This window comes from Myxocyprinus asiaticus, chromosome 16 (genome assembly GCF_019703515.2).
Source record: "Myxocyprinus asiaticus isolate MX2 ecotype Aquarium Trade chromosome 16, UBuf_Myxa_2, whole genome shotgun sequence".
Taxonomy (NCBI): Eukaryota; Metazoa; Chordata; class Actinopteri; order Cypriniformes; family Catostomidae; genus Myxocyprinus; species Myxocyprinus asiaticus.
In genome coordinates this window covers 40,344,719-40,363,041 of record NC_059359.1, presented here as the reverse complement: position 1 = coordinate 40,363,041, position 18,323 = coordinate 40,344,719, and the positions used below count along the sequence as shown (strand labels likewise).

Genomic DNA, 18,323 nt, shown 5'->3' with positions numbered 1-18,323 from the left:
GCACGAGTAACTCGCACATTTGTGAGGGCAACATTAACGCAGACAGATATGTACAAATTTTGGAACAACATATACTGCCATCCAGCACCGTCTTTTCCAGGGACGTCCCTGCATTTTCCAGCAGGACAAATTCAAACCACATACTGCTCGGATTTCAAGTGCATGGCTGTGTAAGCAGAGAGTGCGGGTGCTAGACTGTCCTGCCTGCAGTCCTGACCATCTCCAATTGAGAATGTGTGGTGCATTATGAAGCACACCATATGGCAACGAAGACCCCGTACAACTGTGCAGCTAAAGACTTACATAATGGATGAATGGGGAAAATTCCACTTTCCGAACTTAACAAACTTATGTCTTCAGTTCCCAAATGCTTTATTGCATAGTGTTATTAGAAGAAATGGTGATGTTTCACAGTGGTAAACACTCGACAGTCCCAACTTTTTTGGAGCGTGTTGCAATCATCTGATCTGAAATTACTGTACATTTTCAAAAAACAAGGAAATTCACAAGGAAAAACATAATATAATGTGTAGTTGTAGAGCTTTCAATATAGCAAAGGGTGAATATAATTTATAAATAACTCCTTTTTGTTTTTAATATCATTTTTCATACTTTCCCAACTTTTTGGAATTTTTGTCTCTCTTTTAGCTGACAAATATAGCAGTAACCACTTTACCACTTTAATATAATAGAGCAAGCAATGTGTCAGCTGTGAGGTTTTATTAAAGTTTATTGGCCATGTAAAATCCTCTCTGTAGAAAATAACTGGCTTCGTCTGCCTGTCACCCTGAATTTAGGCACGGTGTCTTTTCGCAACTACCAGCCTCCAGCAGAGCTACAGGTAGGAGCAGTCTTCTTAAATTAAATCTAATCATCCCTCTAAATCAATAATTGTGCTAAAGGCTGCCTTCAAATCTGGGAGGGATTCACATCTAATGTGCTGATCCAGCTTGTCTGGGCCAGCCTGCTTGTGTACTGAAACCAAAGCAATTTAGTCGTTGCCTACGGGCCTTCTGGCAGTTACTGGAGTTGTGAGTGCTGCAAGGATTCTGAGATACAATTTAATCTGATACATCTGTGTGCACGCTGGAGTTAAGCACAGCTATAGCAGGGGCTATGCTTGAAGTGAGAAGTATTATCACTTTCCTACAATAACAATGGCGCAGAGTGTGGGGAGACCTTGAAAAAACAACTTGCATCAATCTAATCTGGCTTCTCCTCTCCGTCCCGAGCTGCATTATACTCGCATGTCTGAAATCCAACCAGCAGACAGGAAAACCTCACAGCTGACCAGTAAAGTTTCAAGCTTGCCAAAACAGACAAGGCCAAAGGAAATTAAATAGGTGGGTAAGAGCATATTCATATGCGTGAATGTCTGTGTGTGTGTGTGGTGTGTGTGTGTGTGTGTGTGTGTGCATATGCTTATTGGATGGGAGTAAACCAGTGAGACATATCCACTACTGTTTGTTCCAGACACCAACATGTTGGCCTCAAAATTACAGACACAATTTTTTTTATCAGCCAGCTCATGGAGAAATTTTTGAATGAATAATGGGCATGGTGACATCAAGACCATAAATCCTTCTCTGCTCTATCCACAAGGTTGTGTCTCAGTCTCATAGTTTTTCATAGCTTTCATTGCAGTAACAACACAACCATAATTTAAGAAATGCAAAACTGGCAGGATAAGTGCAGTTTTTTGGGTTTATCTGGGAAAGAACAGAAGCCCATTCCACAGTATGCAACTTTGCCATGATTAAAACACAGATGTGCGGTGAGTGTGCAGTTTGTTCCTATTGTTCAAGTTTACACACATAGACGAGTATACTAATCCTTGTGTTAAAATCACATTTATACAATATTTTTATTCACAATTACATAAAAGTACCACATATCCTATTTTAAGAAATAATAATAATAATAATAATAATAATAATAATAATAATGCCATGATTTATTTATTTATTTGTCACATTATAACTGTTTTGGAAACTCCTTTATAATTTATTTATGCAGCTTTCCAAATGCCTCCTAAAGGGATGTCCCGATACCGATACTGGTATCAGAATTGAGTCCGACACCATGCTCATGTACTTGTACTCGTGTTTGTAAAAATATACCAAAAATAAATACCATCTGATGTAAAAATGTAATTGCGTAAACATTCAGCGCACAAACTAAAATCACGTTATGTCCTACTGTGATTATTGAAGTGCAAAGGCTGCAATTTAATGAGATAAATGCATAGTTTGCATGTGCTGCATGCTTCAAAGTGAATGGGTGGAGCCGGTGTTGTGCACAAATCATATTTGAAGGAAAAAGTAATAATAATGACATTGCTGTGATTTAAAATGAAATAGTTGGCTGTTTCCCCAACTACATGCTTTTTATGTCCCAGGGTTTTTTTTTAATTTTTTTTTATTAAAAGTCATTTATATATTGATTCATTGATTTGTCACATCATACCCGTTTTGGAAACTTTTTACCACTTTTATAGGGATGTCCTGATACTGATACTGGTATCGGAATCAGGTCTAATACCGTGCTCATGTACTTGTACTCATGTTTGTAAAAATGCTCAGATAACAAAAACTGATACCATCGGACGTACGAATGTCATTCCGATAACATTCAGCGCACAAATTAAATCACGTTATGTCCTATTGTGATTACTGAACTGCAAAGGCTGCAATGAGATAAATATATAGTTTGCATGTGCTGCATGCTTCAATGTGAATGTGTGGAGCCGGTGTTGTGCCAACAGCGGCTGCTCATACCTTTCAGAGGTCCTTGGCTCATAAATGGAAAACACCATCATGAGCATTGCATGCTCTGTTTGTAGCAGATGACATTGAGCAGAACAATAATATACTTTGTAGCTCGAGGCACATACAGACTACATATTTATTTAATTAAATAGCAGACTTTTGTGGTTTAATAATCAAACTGGGTCAAGAAGCTTCCATCTAATTTTGCATTCCAGACAATTCAGAACTCATAATTTTCCCACCTACTACTTGGAAATAATGACTGGAATGCCACCCAAAGTCGGACATCTGACTTCTGAAGTTGGGGTAGATCGATCAACCCCAACTTCAGTGAGTAGGTTCATTTGGTATTATTTCCAATGTGGTGGCGACCAACGAACATAAAATGGAGCTGGGTTTTGTAAAACATTACATACAAACATACAAACTTTTATGTATTTTTACTGCCCAAAATGTATGAATATGCAAAATACAAATTTATACAAATTAATTGTTTGTGTATCAATCAATGCCTACATTTTCACCTATTTTGCCTGTAAAATAGCTACTAGATGGCCAGATAGTTAGCATCTGGAAGACTGTGCATTTGATATGTGTTCATGTGACTGTAACGTGTGATTGACTAGAATGCACTGAGGTCAGAAGTGGGAAATTTCAGCTCAGATATTCCTACCTCAGAGTTTGTCTGTATCGCAGAATACAACACACAGAAACGGAAAGGGCTTCACTCCAAAATAAAAGCTTTCCCCAAAATAAAAGCTTGATTTTAATGGGGGAAAAAAAAATACTATAAAAATAAAATACTAATAATAAATAAATAAATGATAATTGTATTATATTTAAGCAATATCTCACATATGTGATGCTCTGTTGTGCATCACTTTTTTTTTTTTTTTTTTTTTTGGACAAAAATATCTCCAATGATGTATTTGGGATTGTGCTGTGTGGTTCTGTATAAAAGCTCTTCATTTGATGAAAATAATATAGTATTATGTTGGAAATCTATTTTAATTTGATTAAAGTAAAAATTTATTTTAGACACCATTTTGATGAAAACATTTAATAAACTGTTGATATGGAATCATGGGATATGGGATATGGAGAAGAAAAGAAAGAAGAAGAAAAAAAAACAAAAAAAAAAAACAGGCATCTGTATCGACGAGTACCGAAAAGGAAGTATCAGTGCTTGTCCTCATTCTCAAAAATAATAATAATAAAATAAATAAATAAATTATATATATATATATATATATAAAGAAAAAAATGGAATCGGGACATTCCTGGCCTTCTATGTATAGATTGTATTGCTTAATTTTTACGGACCCTTCCATACTTTCAATCTTAAAATATTACAATCAATAGATGATAATCTAAACAAAGAGAGAAACAAACATTAACCATTTCAATACATATTGAGTGAAAAATATTTTTTTTTGACACAAGATTAGACTGTCCCTCAGTTATGGTGACCAAATATGGTGCCACTAATTAAGTATTTTCAATAGCACTTGGTTACCAAGACAACAGTGCAACGAGAAGAGCATTCCTGAGATGAAATATGAGACAAGTGATCTTTAAAAACAAAGAAAGATCAAAACAAATATAAATCGCTTATTGTGAGTTTCCAATCAAGCAGTATTTTGTAAAATTGTGAAAATAAATAAATAAATGTATATAGGAAGCATAAAATGCTAGCTATGAAATTAATTTAATTAAGACAAAATGGACAGCCATTTCTATTAATATAATTTCCACCACAAAATGAATGAGTGGGGGAAATTATATAAGTTCAGTTTGGATCAGAAAAAAAAAATAAATACAGAATGCTCCTGTGATGCATGTATGTCCACTGTTGGACATTGTTAGCATTAAATCATTTAGTGGGTTTAGAAAGATTGTTGAAAAGGAATTTAATTGCCACAGAACCAAAAGTGCCCATTGTTGAAGAATCATCCAAACACCCACCCAACTAATATGTACACAACAGTATGGGGTAGAATTCACATGGAATTGAGGACAATTCTCTTGCCATTGATAAAAAATGAGAATTACAACAACTACTAAAATCAAATGATGTTATCTACATCACTCACAGCAATGAGGATGTGATTGTGTTCCCTTATGACTTATATGGATACTATGGCTGGTCCCTCATTCCCACGAGCCCTTTATATAAGCTAAGTCACCAGAGGATACGTCTCAGACGGTGAATGACCATTATCTGTTTCAAATGCTTCAAGGGGCTCGCGATAAGAATTTCAGAGTAGGGCGGCAAAGGTTAAAAGGAGAGATAGTTCTTGTCATCGTTCATCTAGTGGATGGGAGAGAGGCAACGGGAATGGCGCGATATCTTAAAATAGGTGAGTGATGGAGGCGAGGAGCAGATAGAGACTTTAAGCAGCTCAAGTCACAGTTCAACAACCACTAGTGCTGTAAGACAGGACAGTTCAGCAGTATCAGCATCAAAGTTAGCCCGTTCTCCAATTGTCTCCATGATATGAAGTTGGCTATTTTACCGATGACAAAACGCAGATGACGTCAAGCCAAAAAAGCTTCACAATTGTTTGTTGACCTGTTCTTTAACTGTCTCTGTGATGAAGTTGTCTATTTCTCAGATAATTAATCGTAAGACTTATACTGATGGGACTAGTTTTTCCTAAGGAGGTTAAATCAATTCATACAGAATACGTGTAGACTTGTGATTAAATCCCATCCGGATCCTGTGCATGTTTATCTCACACAATTTATCTACTGTTTTTCAGCTAACTTTTGTGTCCTCTGATAAATTGTAATTCTCCCAGGACAAGACTTCCATTCAAACTGTGAATAAAACATTTGCTCGGACAAAATCAGACAGCTGTCCTCTCAATCATATAAAACATGGATGGATAGACAATGTTACGCTATTATCCTTAAACACCTGAGTGACATGGGTCTAGGAATGCTGTAATTATCAGGTTGATTAATATCTACTTGCCCCAAGGCCAGACTCTGAGGAAAGCTGGTGTGTAAGCGAGACTTTAATAAGTGTTTTCTAAGCTTGCTAGCACAGACAACTCCTCCAGCAAAAAACTTCTCTCTCTTTTATCATTCAGCATTTTGTAGACAGGAAATATTATTATGACCCTAACCCCTCTCCATCTTCCCCTGTCCACCCTGAGACCTGTGCTAAGAGGTTGCTGCTAAGTATGTCCCAAGGTGCAAATGACTAGAATCAGTATTATTCCTCATGAGGAAAAAATGTCCTTATCTATGTTCCACTCTGTGAATACCTCATTGTTCACTCAGATATTTGCAGACAAGAGCACAAAATAGAGCTTTATGAGGGGCATTCTCTAAGAATGAATTGTGCACATTAATAGCACGTTTTGTTCATTATTTTAGCGTCTGATCCACTAAAGCAGGTAACGGTGCAATAATCTCCATAAAATGAGTGCATAACTTGAAACCTGCAGCAGATTACCACAATCCAGCATACTATGCTGGGACTGTACAATAAATGTAAACAAACATCAACCGCTGCTTTCCACGTTTCGGTAATAACACAATGGTAATAACGGCAAGCAAACAGTGCTGAGTTTTGTGAATACTCTCTATAATAAGCCCAATTTACCTCGACAGGAGGCATGTTTTCATCTGAAAAAAATGACAGTGATTTAATTTAAATATGCCGTGCTGCAGTGCTATATCAGCCAGTTTAGCACCTGGTTAAACTGGATTGCAAATGCCATGACTACATTGTAGGTTTTTGCATTAAAATACTGTACCATGTGCTAAGGTGCTGTAACTGTTAAGTGAATTCATCCCCAAATTGTTAGCTTTGAAGCTAACACTAAACACCCCACACTAGGATTCTGTTTACACATATTATTGTTATTGAAAGATAATAAAAACCATGGGTGACGTTGAACTAAGGCCAATAGGTTTGATGCATTTATTTATTTTGTAATGTGAGCTCTCCGAGAAAGATAAAAATGGTTCATGGGAATCAGCTGATTAGCTAATAGGTATTATTAGCGATTACTCTTGTCCTACTTGGGAGAAGATTACGGAGTGCCTGGAGAGAGACAGGCGCACTGCATTCCTGTGTGGTGACAGAAGAGGCAAAGTGTTCAGAGACATGAACCTGCAGAGTCAAGCACTCATTTTCAGACAATTCATCAAGCCCACATCTCATATTTCAAAAGCTTCTCGTACTCCCACACCTGCACATGTTTTACATTTTTTTTTCTTGTGGTTTGCTGAACAGAGAGTTGTTAGTTTTGCAATGTAAATCGGTATATTTTTCAAAGGGTGGTGAATAAATCGCATAATCCCTGTTCCTTTAGTCCTGTTCATTCATGCAACATTTTTTAAACATTTAATGTAAGAAAATTCCTGTTTAATCTGATCAAAACTATACAAATTGGCAGTAATAAACATTTTTCTACACTGTCAGAAAAAAAAGTGCAAAAATGTTTACCTTTGTCACTGGGGCAGTTCCCTCAAAGGTACATCCGTGTACCCTTAAACATGGGTACATTTTCATACCCTTACAGCTTGTACCTTTTAAGAGGCAAATATGTACCCTTGGTGACTAACTTGGACCTTAAATTTGGCCTTTTAAGGGTACTGCCCCAGTGACAAGCACTTTGAAACTTATGAATGGCAAATCTGTACTCAATAAAGCATATTAAAAACTGCCAACTTGATGTTTAATCACAGTTATTTAATAAGATGAAATATTAATTTCACATTTCTCACAGTTTTGTACACAATGTCACATAATCAACACTTTGAACATCTCAGAATCACAATTTGTCATCAAATACAGTAGGAGACATATATATATATATATATATATATATATATATATATATATATATATATATATATTTAGACATTTCACTTTAAAAATATTTCTACACATTTCATTTGAACTTAAGTGCCCTTTAATACTCACCCAAAAATACATTTTTATCAGCACATAAAAGGAGAGGTTTCAATGAACATCACAGGGTATCTTTTCAACACAATGGCAGTTGACAATACCTCACTTTAAAGCTTAAAAAAAGAACAAAAAGAACAAAACGAACACGTGAAAACACAAACCACTTCGAAGGACCTTCTCTCATTTCAGGTTGTTTCTTACAAAAAAATTATCATATGCCTTCAGATGACTTGAAATTAGACGCCAAAGTCACATGGACTAGTTTTATGACATCTTTTGGGTCCTCTAAGCTTTAAATTGAGGCTCTATCCACTGCAATTGCATTGAAAGGGCGGGCTGTGATATTCATAAAAAATTAGGGATGCACGATATATCAGCGGTCGATAACCGGGAAAATCCAAATATTATTATCGTGCAGATAATGGAATTACCGTCAATATTTTCGCCGATTATGTGTTAAGGTTTATTTGCTTGTGGCCGAAAATCTCTGACTGTCTGTGACGTGTTTCCTTCAGGCAGAGACTCGGACAGTCCCAAGCGACAGTGTGCGTGCATACACACAACGTGTCTATGTGAGTGAGAGCAGGTAAGAGCCAAACTGAAGCTGATGTCACACTGTGTGGATTATTTCAACATCTCTGCACCTTGTTACGTTGTTTTGGGTCTGGTTTTAATTCGGGATCATCTGCTGTAAGTAACGACATGGCATTTCCCATATTCTGTTTATGTTTCATGAGGCAATAACCGAAAACACGACAAAAAACATGCATGTTACTTGGGGGTGATCATTTTCGCTCATTACTTCATGAAACATAAACAGAATGTGGGAATCTGCACATCGTTCCTTGCAGTACAACATTGCGAATAAAACAAGCCCCAAAACAACCTAACACGGTTCATAGATCTTGAAAAATGTTTCACAGAGTGACTTGAGGTGGCTAAAAACATTAGTTTGTTAGTGAAACAAATCTGCTTGTTGTATTTTACGAGTTGAGACTTTTAGAATTGTATGATTCATGACTATTCGATCTGTATGATCTGTATGATATTCCCATTATGATTTTTGTGTTCACATTTCATAAGTTATACATTGGAACTGTTAAGGATGAACGCTGTAGTAAGCGTCCGTGAAACATACAAATCACTGCTGCACACGCAGTCTGGCTTTTATCATAAATAGTACATCATGTATACAGAGATTAGGTTTTGTAATGTGTGTTTTGATGTTTTAATGTTCGCGACATGCTGTATATCACCTCATTTTGGTTTAATGCATTATTACAGCTGTTTGAAGTTCATTATTCTCTCTCAGGATTACTGTAAACACTTATATACATGGGCACCCTACAATTTATGCAACTGTATTTTCATTTATTTCTCATTCAAATCAGCATAAATTTGTTTTAAAGGCACATTTCTGGTTCATGTTACATCTGGCAAACCTTAAATAGCAGCAAGTCCAAATTCCAAGCTTCTACATATGACATTTTTATTTATTTTTTTATGAGAAGCTTTTAATGAATTAGCAAGCAGTTGCAGTTAAAAGGATTCAAAATTAATTTTTTTTTTTTTTTTTAAATACTGTTCCCTGTCTGTCACTCACTCGACGTTGTGTCGATGTAGTGACACTAGGGGTCATTCTTGGAAGCCCAAGACACCTCTGGTCTTTGATAAAAGGCCAATGAAAATTGGCGAGTGGTATTTGCATACCACTCCCCCAGACATACAGGTATAAAAGGAGCTGGTATGCAACCACTCATTCAGATTTTCTTTTCGGAGCCGAACAGTCGATGCTCACTGAGCTGAATTCCCACGGCTGTTCATTCACCTCTGCTGGATCTGATGGTGCATTTCAGCGGCTTCTCCCCCCTCTGCACTGGTGCACTGCAGAGAACGCCCCTGGGCACTTCGGCAGAAATAAAAGAGTATATTTCTCTAAAAGAGCAGCACACACGGAACGTCTTTTTAAAGACGCGTCTTTTTAAAGATGCCCTTCCGTTTGTGTGTTATTCCTGGTTGCACTCATTAGCTCTCACCCTCTGACGGCCACAATCACTGTCTTTCGTGTCTGGGCGCTGCTCACATGGAGACAGCGTTTGTGGATGGGTCATGTACTCATTGCGAGAACATGTCCGTGGCAATGATGCGGTCACGGCTTACCTTCGTAAGAAAGTAAGCCACCACAGAGGCTCCTCGCCTCAGTCCTTCTACCCACGGGTATGACGCCAGCACGGCTAGCACTGGGGGCGATTTGGGGACCCCAGTGGGACCACCTCCGCCGGGTATCCCCCCACGGACCTCCCATTCCCCAGCACGCTCGTCTGCACTGATCGTGCTTCCAGATGAGTTCTCACGGTGAGTTCGACCTCTTATTCGGAGCCCGCGAAGGTGACGAGCTCTCGAGCACAGCATCGGAGAGCGGGCTCGTCCAGTCGGACGCGGAAGCCTCAGCTGGGCTCCTCCCTTCGGGTCCAGTCGCCCAGTCATAGGCTGACATGGAGATGACGACATGCTTTCCCGGGCAGCCGCGCCGCTCACAGCCATGCCCACCCCCGTTCCTTTCTTCCCAGAAGTGCATGAAGAGCTGACAAGGTCGTGGGAGGTACCTTTTACTGCCCGGTCCCGATCTTTCAGCTTCCCCGCCCTCACTACCCTTGATGGTGGGGCGGCCAAGGGCTATTTGGCAATCCCCCCAGTGGATAAGGCGCTCGCGGTGCACCTATGCCCGCAGAGCGCCGCCACCTGGCACGGGTGCCCAAAGCTCCCTTCCAAGGCCTGTAGGTTTACGTCGTCCCTGGCGGCCAAAGCCTATGGTGCTGCTGGACAAGCTGCCTCCGCTCTGCACGCCATGGCTCTCCTGCAAGTCCACCAAGACAAGGCGCTAAAGGAACTGCACGAGGGTAGTTCCGCCCCGGGATTGATGCAGGAGATGCGCTCGGCGACCAGCCTCGCTCTCCGGGCGACGAAGGTCACGTCCCACCACAGCCTGCCCCTGCAGCCCGGCCCCGGCGTGGAGCCCACTGCAGGAAGCAGACGCCACCCGTCTCACGGCCGCCAAGAACCCGTGAAAGGCTTCAAAGCACTCCTGAGACGGGCGACCCAGGGACGATGAAAGCTGCTCTGGAGCTGGTAAGCAGACCACTCCATCCCCCAGTGGAGGGCCGGGAGGAGAATCTTTTGTTACCTTTGCATTTAATTGTGCCGCATGCCCAAGTGGTCAAGGCGGTCTGCGCTCCCGTTGTATGTCACAACTCACCCGCCGTCTCCTCCTCTGGAGTCAGCAGCACCTCAAGTTGCTATGAACCACTCACATCCCAGGCGACCTTAACACTGCAGCGGACGTGCTGTCATGGCACGTTACCCTCAGGGGAGAGTGGAGAATCCACCCTCAGGTGGTCCAGCTGATTTGGAGTCGATTTGGGCAGGCACAGGTAGACCTGTTCGCCTCCCTAGAATCCTCCCACTGCCCACTCTATAGATGCTCTGGCACACAGATGGCCCCCTGGATTTCGCAAATATGCATTACCCCATTGAGCCTACTTGCACAGACCCTGTGCAAGGTCAGGGTGGACGAGGAGCAGGTCATCCTGGTAGCACCCTATTGGCCCACCCAGATGTGGTTCTCGGACCTCACGCTCCTCGCGACAGTCCCCCCTGGCAAAATCCCCTGAGGAAGGACCTTCTTTCCAGGGACGGGGCACCATCTGGCACCCGGGACCAGACCTCTGGAATCTCCATGTCTGGCCCCTGGACGGGACGTGGAAGACTTAAGCGGTCTACCACCCACGGTGGTAGACACGATCACTCAGGCTAGGGCCCCCTCTGAGGCACCTGTATGCCTTTAAGTGGCGTCTGTTCGCTAAGTGGTGTTCTTCCCGATGCAAAGACCCCCAGAGATGCACAGTCGGATTGGTGCTTTCCTTCCTGCAGGAGAGGTTGGAAGGGCGGCTGTCCCCCTCCACCTTGAAGGTGTATGTGGCCGCTATAACGGCACACCACGAAACAGTGGACAGTAAGTCCTTAGGGAAGCACGACCTGATCATCAGGTTCCTGAGAGGTGCCAGGAGGTTGAATCCCTTCAGACCGTGCCTCGTTCCCTCATGGGACCTCTCTGTATTTCTTCAGGGTCTACAGAGAGCCCCCTTTGAGCCCTTGCAGTCAGCTGAGCTTAAGGCACTCTCTTTGAAGACTGCCCTCCTGACTGTGCTCACTTCCATCAAGAGGGTAGGAGACCTGCAAGCGTTCTCTGTCAGCGAAACGTACCTGGAGTTCGGTCTGGGCTACTCTCACGTGATCCTGAGACCCCGACCGAGCTATGTTCCCAAGGTTCCCATGACCCCTTTTAGGGACCAGGTGATGAACCTGCAAGCACTGCCCCAGGAGGAGGCAGACCCAGCCCTGACGTTGAGGTGTCCAGTGCACGCTTTACACATCTATTTGGATCGCATGCAGAGCTTTAGAGTCTCTGAGCAGCTCTTTATCTGCTTTGGTGGACATTGGAAAGGAAGCACTGTCTCCAAGCAGAGGATCGCCCACTGGCTCATTGACGCCATAACTATGGCATTTCTCGCCCAGGATGGGCCACAAGCCCATTCTACCAGGGGTGTAGCGGCCTCCTGGGCCTTGACCAGTGGTGCCTCTCTAACAGACATTTGCAGAGCAGCGGGCTGGGCAACACCCAACACCTTTGCGAGGTTCCACAATCTCCGGGTGGAACCAGTTTCGTCCCGTGTAGTGGCACGCACAAGCAGGTAAGTCTGGGACAGCTGGCCGGGTGTATCGCTTGTGCATAGTGCCTTTCACCTCCCCTGAGCTGAAGACGTGCTCTGTTGACTCCCAGTAGTGTTCACAAACTGTGTTCCTTGGTTGATTTCCTCCGAGCCCTGTGGCAGACAAGTTTGCAGAGAAACTCGCTGCCAGCTCAGTACACGTGCTAACTAAGCCCTGTACTGGGGTAGGTGCTCCACATGTGGTGGTTCCCCATAGGTAACCCCATGCGACATATATCTTCCGCTAATTCGTTTCCCTGTTGGTAAACTGTGTCTTTCTTGTTCAGAGGCCCCTCTGCCCCAGTCACCATGCTTGTAGTAACTCCTCCCCCATAGGGTAGGACCTACCATGGGACTTCTCCACATGGCATACTTCCGACAAAGCCCGGCAAGACCATGTGATGTATTTCCACTTTAAAAAAAAACACTCCCCTCTCTCTGGGCGGGGTGTGGTCTCCACGGTGTCTTCCCCTTGGGAGGGACACCCCCCCGACTAGACCTGGTGGCCCCAGTTGGTTAATTCCCTTTTTTTGGGGAGAGGAAAAAAAGGGGATAAGAGGCCACGACTGGGCTAACCCGACTCTATCTTTTGGGTAGTCGACTTGTCCCCAAAGGGCCATTCGACACTCATAACAGTGTTGGGGGAGGTTACGGGTCGGCCTGGTGCACTGGCTACGAGGCACACAGTGGTCTGCCTGTCACACACCGCCAGTTCACATAACACAGTTCAGCCAGTTGCGGCGTTTCGTATAGGGACCCCTAGTGTCACTACATCGACACAATGTCGAGTGAGTGACAGATAGGGAACGTCCTGGTTACTTGCATAACCTCCATTCCCTGATGGAGGGAACGAGACGTTGTGTCCCTCCTGCCACAATGCTGAACTACCCGCTGAAATGGCCAGGACCTTGAATGAGTGGTTGCATACCAGCTCCTTTTATACCCATATGTCCGGGGGAGTGGTATGCAAATACCACTCGCCAATTTTCATTGGACTTTTTTTCAAAGACCAGAGGTGTCTCGGGCTCCCAAGTGTGACCCCTAGTGTCACTACATCAACACAACATCTCATTCCCTCCATCAGGGAACGGAGGTTACGCAAGTAACCAGGACGGTATTGGCCACAATGCGCTATGAATTATAGGTATCGGCCCAGAATGGTGCATCCCTATTAAAAATATCACCTTTTCTGTTCCCACATAAGAATAGAAAGCCATACAGGTTTGAAACATCATGAGGGTGAGTAAAATATGACAATTTTTATTTTTCTGTGTTAATAGTCTCTTCTGGAACACAGGACATCTTTGAATGATTCTTTACTCATATCGTTGCAATAGCACGTTGCAGGAAGTGAGCATATTTTTCATATAGGGCAAAAAAAAAAATCATGTTAAAAAAGAAAGTATGCACCGAAGGCTGCAATTACCCCTTATTTGATTCTTATTCCCCTGCACACCATCCATTGTAACAGGACTTGAACCATCCTGTTGAAAGCCATTTTAATATGGTGTATCAGCATCACACTGTAAGAGGAAAACATAATGTTAGAACAGTATTAAAACCATGCAACGTCTGCAAAAACAACTTCCCAAGCTTTACTAAATTTGCTATTACAGAACTTACAGTATGGCATCATTCTGACGAAACAAAAACATTTGTTTGACAATATTTACTACACATATAATCCGCAGTAATGCCACAGTAAATACCTGGAAGATCTTTTATAAACATCTCCTCTCTTGCTTCAATGTATATTTTGGCCAAAAGGATTTTTCTTGGTGCAAGCTCACACACAATACTAGTGAAGCTCTCCTTGAAGCACTGGAAAGTTGATGAATGGATGCAGTCAATTTAATCACTTAACTGAAAAAAAATAAATAAATTAATAAAAAATAAATAAAAATAAAAACAATATTGATAGTATTGGAAAGTTAATCATTCACATTAACTTGATATTGAAGTGGTCACACCAATCTTAAAGAAATAGTTCACCCAAAAATGAAAATTATGTCCTAACATCCTTATGTCGCTCCAAACTTGTATATCTTTTTCTTCTGTGGAATACAAAAGGTGAATGTTTGAAATCTTCACAGTGTTTATTGGGCATAATGTAAGTGGATAGTGACTTAACAAAAGCTTAAAAAGAGGGAAAAATACCATTAAACCACAGTAAAAGTAATCAATGCTCATTAAACTATATTCCAAGTTTGTTCACATGACAACTTAAATTATGTTCATCAAAGTGACCATATCACTACAGAGCATGTGGAATACATTGCACCTTTTATTTCAAATACTTTTACTGTGCTTTATGTCCCGCCACCAGAAATTCACCTTTTGTGTTACAAAGAAAAAAATATTGGTTTGAAATTATATTAGGGTGAGTAAAAGACCGAAATTTCCTTTTTGGGTAAACTATTTAACAACTTTTCAGCAATATATTCTTTCTCTCTTCTCTGCCATGAAAAAGTGTGCTGCATCTGGTCTTTAAGGTATCTATTAGCATCTTGCCATATACTGTAGTACATGCGCAATATTTACATGTCCCTCAAAGGTGCATCCTCATCAATGACAGCAAACTCCTGTTGGAGCCAAATAAAAAGTGCAGAGGAAAATATTTGTTCAATCTCAAATGTACAAACAATTTTTCCTATCTGAACTTAAATTTTTCAACCACTCAAAGATACACTGTTACTCTTCAGTTATAAAGAGTATTAATGCTATCAATGATTAGAAGCTATATGTATTGTGAAAAGCACTATAGAAATAAAAATGAAGACTTAAAATATATATATCCTGTAAAACATTATTGTGCACTTGGCTGGCTAATGTGTTATACTATAGCAATCCACTCACAGACTTTACACAGGCCTGTGACAGGCTCTTTGCAGTTTCTTCAGAGAGTATGACTGTGCCAAAATTTCTCCTTACTCCTCTCCTCTTTGAGAATCAGATGTACACGCTCCAAGAGATTGGTGCCAAGTATGCTAACAAAAAAAAGAAACATATATAAGCATGATCAAGGATTACAGGCAATAAGTGTCATAATATTTGGATTTATTGTGACAATACTGTGGCTGGGGAAGCAAAAGTGTAACAAATCAACAAATGTTTTTTTAGTACTTTGAGCATTCGGAATTAACACTGGCATCTTTCCAACTGTAATCACACATAGTAAAAATTATATTATTGCTCATGGATGAAAAACAATCATAGCCGATACACACTTGCTGAACACCGGCCCAAAGCACCAGCTCTCTGGCGTGGTGAGCGGCGTTGAGCGGATATATTCCGTGTCAGTGGACACGTACCATTACATGCTAAATACGTGGTGCAAAAAGCATTTAGACAAACTGTGTTTAAATGAAGAAAGCATGACAAAAAAATGTCTTGAGGTGTAGTAGATTTGGTATAAGAGGAATGATTGTCTCGAACGTCGAATTACTGAAAATGAATGCAAACCTGAGGCGTAACAGCCGCAACGCGATTACCAATATGGGGTATGCAATAATTGTCAATAATTAGATGGTCCCTCGTCAATTATTCCATACTAAACTGAATTGGAAAACAATATGTATGCTTTCTCAAGCCTGTATCATTAAATAAGTATTTTGGCAGGAGGGCAAATATGGTAAGCACGCATACACATCAACGGCCCTGTCAATGAAAATTACTACCTGCAAACACATAACAAATGGACAAATACACGAAATACAAGTGAAATACCAATTATAAAAAAACTTAAAGTTAAACTTACCTCTGAATTTATGTGATTCTTCAGTGACTTCCAGGTTGTTTTAACTTGAGGAGAAGATCCTCCGAAGACAGTCAGAGATCCATCATTTTGTGAGCGTCGGTCCATGCACATCCCAAACTTCCCGCGCACAGCACGCATGGTGAATCAATCCCATTGGACAAATTTGAATAAAGCCCTACACTGTGAAATTACCTGTTGCAATTGCAGCTCTTCAGTTTTTCTTGTTTAAAAAAGTTTGTATTGTGCACACAAGTTTGAGCTCTTCCTTTGAATAAATTAAATGTCCAAACTAGCCAAAGTTGAATGATTTTATTTAAAGAAACAGCTTGTTTAATTTGAATGGGATAAATTATGGGAAAAAATGGCATTGTTTCTTAACCTGTTTGTAATTCAATTTAATACATTTGTTTTATATGTAAAAAAGAAAAAAAAAAAAAAAAGAAAAACATAATCTTGATGCTCTAAATCTAAACACTAAAATCCAGAGGTTAAATATGGATTCTTTTTTTTTTTTTTTTTTTCACCTGTTGTATGTGACCAGAGAACATGAACTTTTTTACTGTATAACATTTTATTTTATTTAAGTTGGTGTTGGGTGATTTTCAATTGCGTGTTTATTGAATTATTGGCTTTGGCAGCACTAAACCACCCCATCACCCACCAAGCAAATCATTTGATCACAGTATTTTGTACCTCTTTTGGGATAAATGGTACATACATGGACCCTGTGATGGACAGAAATGTATTTGTCCCTTGTCTATCCCTAAAGGGTACATATTAGTACCTTAAGGTTTAAATTTGACCCAGTGAGGGTACAACCACATAAGCTGTACCCTATGTGGACCCCAACCGTACCTTTTTTTTTCTGACGGTGTATATTCTGATATGTTATTAATTTCACGTGTGTTCACGGCTGATAAATTTCATAAGCTCTTCTAATACACAGACTGATCTCACTGTGAATTCAGCAACAGTAGGTTAACATTTCTTGAGCTGAACTCTGGGTGTGCTTACTGAAATTCGAAGCACTGCTCCTAGTGGCGTAATAGAGAAGTGTTGTTGAATGAAAGAGCACCTGAAATGTTCACAGAGGGGTACCAAAATTTATAAAGCATTTTTTTTTTTTTTAAATGTATTTATTTCTTTTTCTTTTTTATGATGCAATACCGTCAACAGGAATGCATATTTTATTAACCACACACCCTAATTCAAACCCCAACCATAAACCTTACCATCAGTGGAGTAAAAGTGTAATATTAGAGGGGAAAATGGAACTTTTGATTTACGCTTGTGATAGATTACACAATTACTTCCTGGATTCAACACGGGACAAGAACCCAGATCTCTATAAGGCTGCTGATGCAATGCGCTATCAGTCACGCCACATGAGAAGGTACGTACATACTTGAAATGATGCAAAAATGTCTGATGGGAGATGTCGCTTTTCAGTAATTCACCAGAATGGGGTCGATGTCAGGGTACCGTAAAATTCAGTAATACCATATCGACTTCCCGTGTGACCATTTGGTAATACGGTGGTTGATTTTCATGATTGTTGAACAGTCATGGAAACCCAATCCTAGACAGAGAATTGATAATTTGTGTTAATATTAGTTGATTGTAGTAGGGGTGAGCAATATACCAAAAAAAGTATCTGTTAAATTATCATTAATGTGTTTACATGCACACCAATATTTCAATAACTACCAAAAATCAGCTTTATTAAAAAATCTGAAAACTCAAGAATAAATGAAAAAGGAAAGCTGGTTAAGGCATTTACATGACCTTAAAAGTTGTTGGCTTATTAAGCTTGATCAATTTAAGACTGTGCATGTAAACATGGTCATATTTTATATATCTCAATTTTTTCATTTTGGTTGGGGATTCAGAATGTTTAAAGCAAGAGGGTAAAAATGTAGTTAAATATTATCAAGGCATGCTTTCCACACATTTCACTAAATGAACACAAGGAAGAATGGCATTCTGTTATTTTCATTATATGCACTAATTTGACACGTAGTTGTTTTAAAATGTTATAGTACAAACTATGCTATACAGAAACTTTCATGAACATTTTTAAGTGATGAACAAATTGAATT

At 40.4% G+C, this 18,323-nt stretch overlaps 1 long non-coding RNA gene across 1 annotated transcript; it reads left to right on the top strand.

Moving 5' to 3' along the window:
• Positions 1-1,295: 1,295 nt before the first annotated feature.
• LOC127454435 (uncharacterized) lies at positions 1,296-16,279 on the top strand. The gene is made up of 3 exons (XR_007899536.1): positions 1,296-1,343; positions 8,214-8,284; positions 16,249-16,279. It is a non-coding gene; the product is annotated as an uncharacterized LOC127454435 (long non-coding RNA).
• Positions 16,280-18,323: the final 2,044 nt, after the last annotated feature.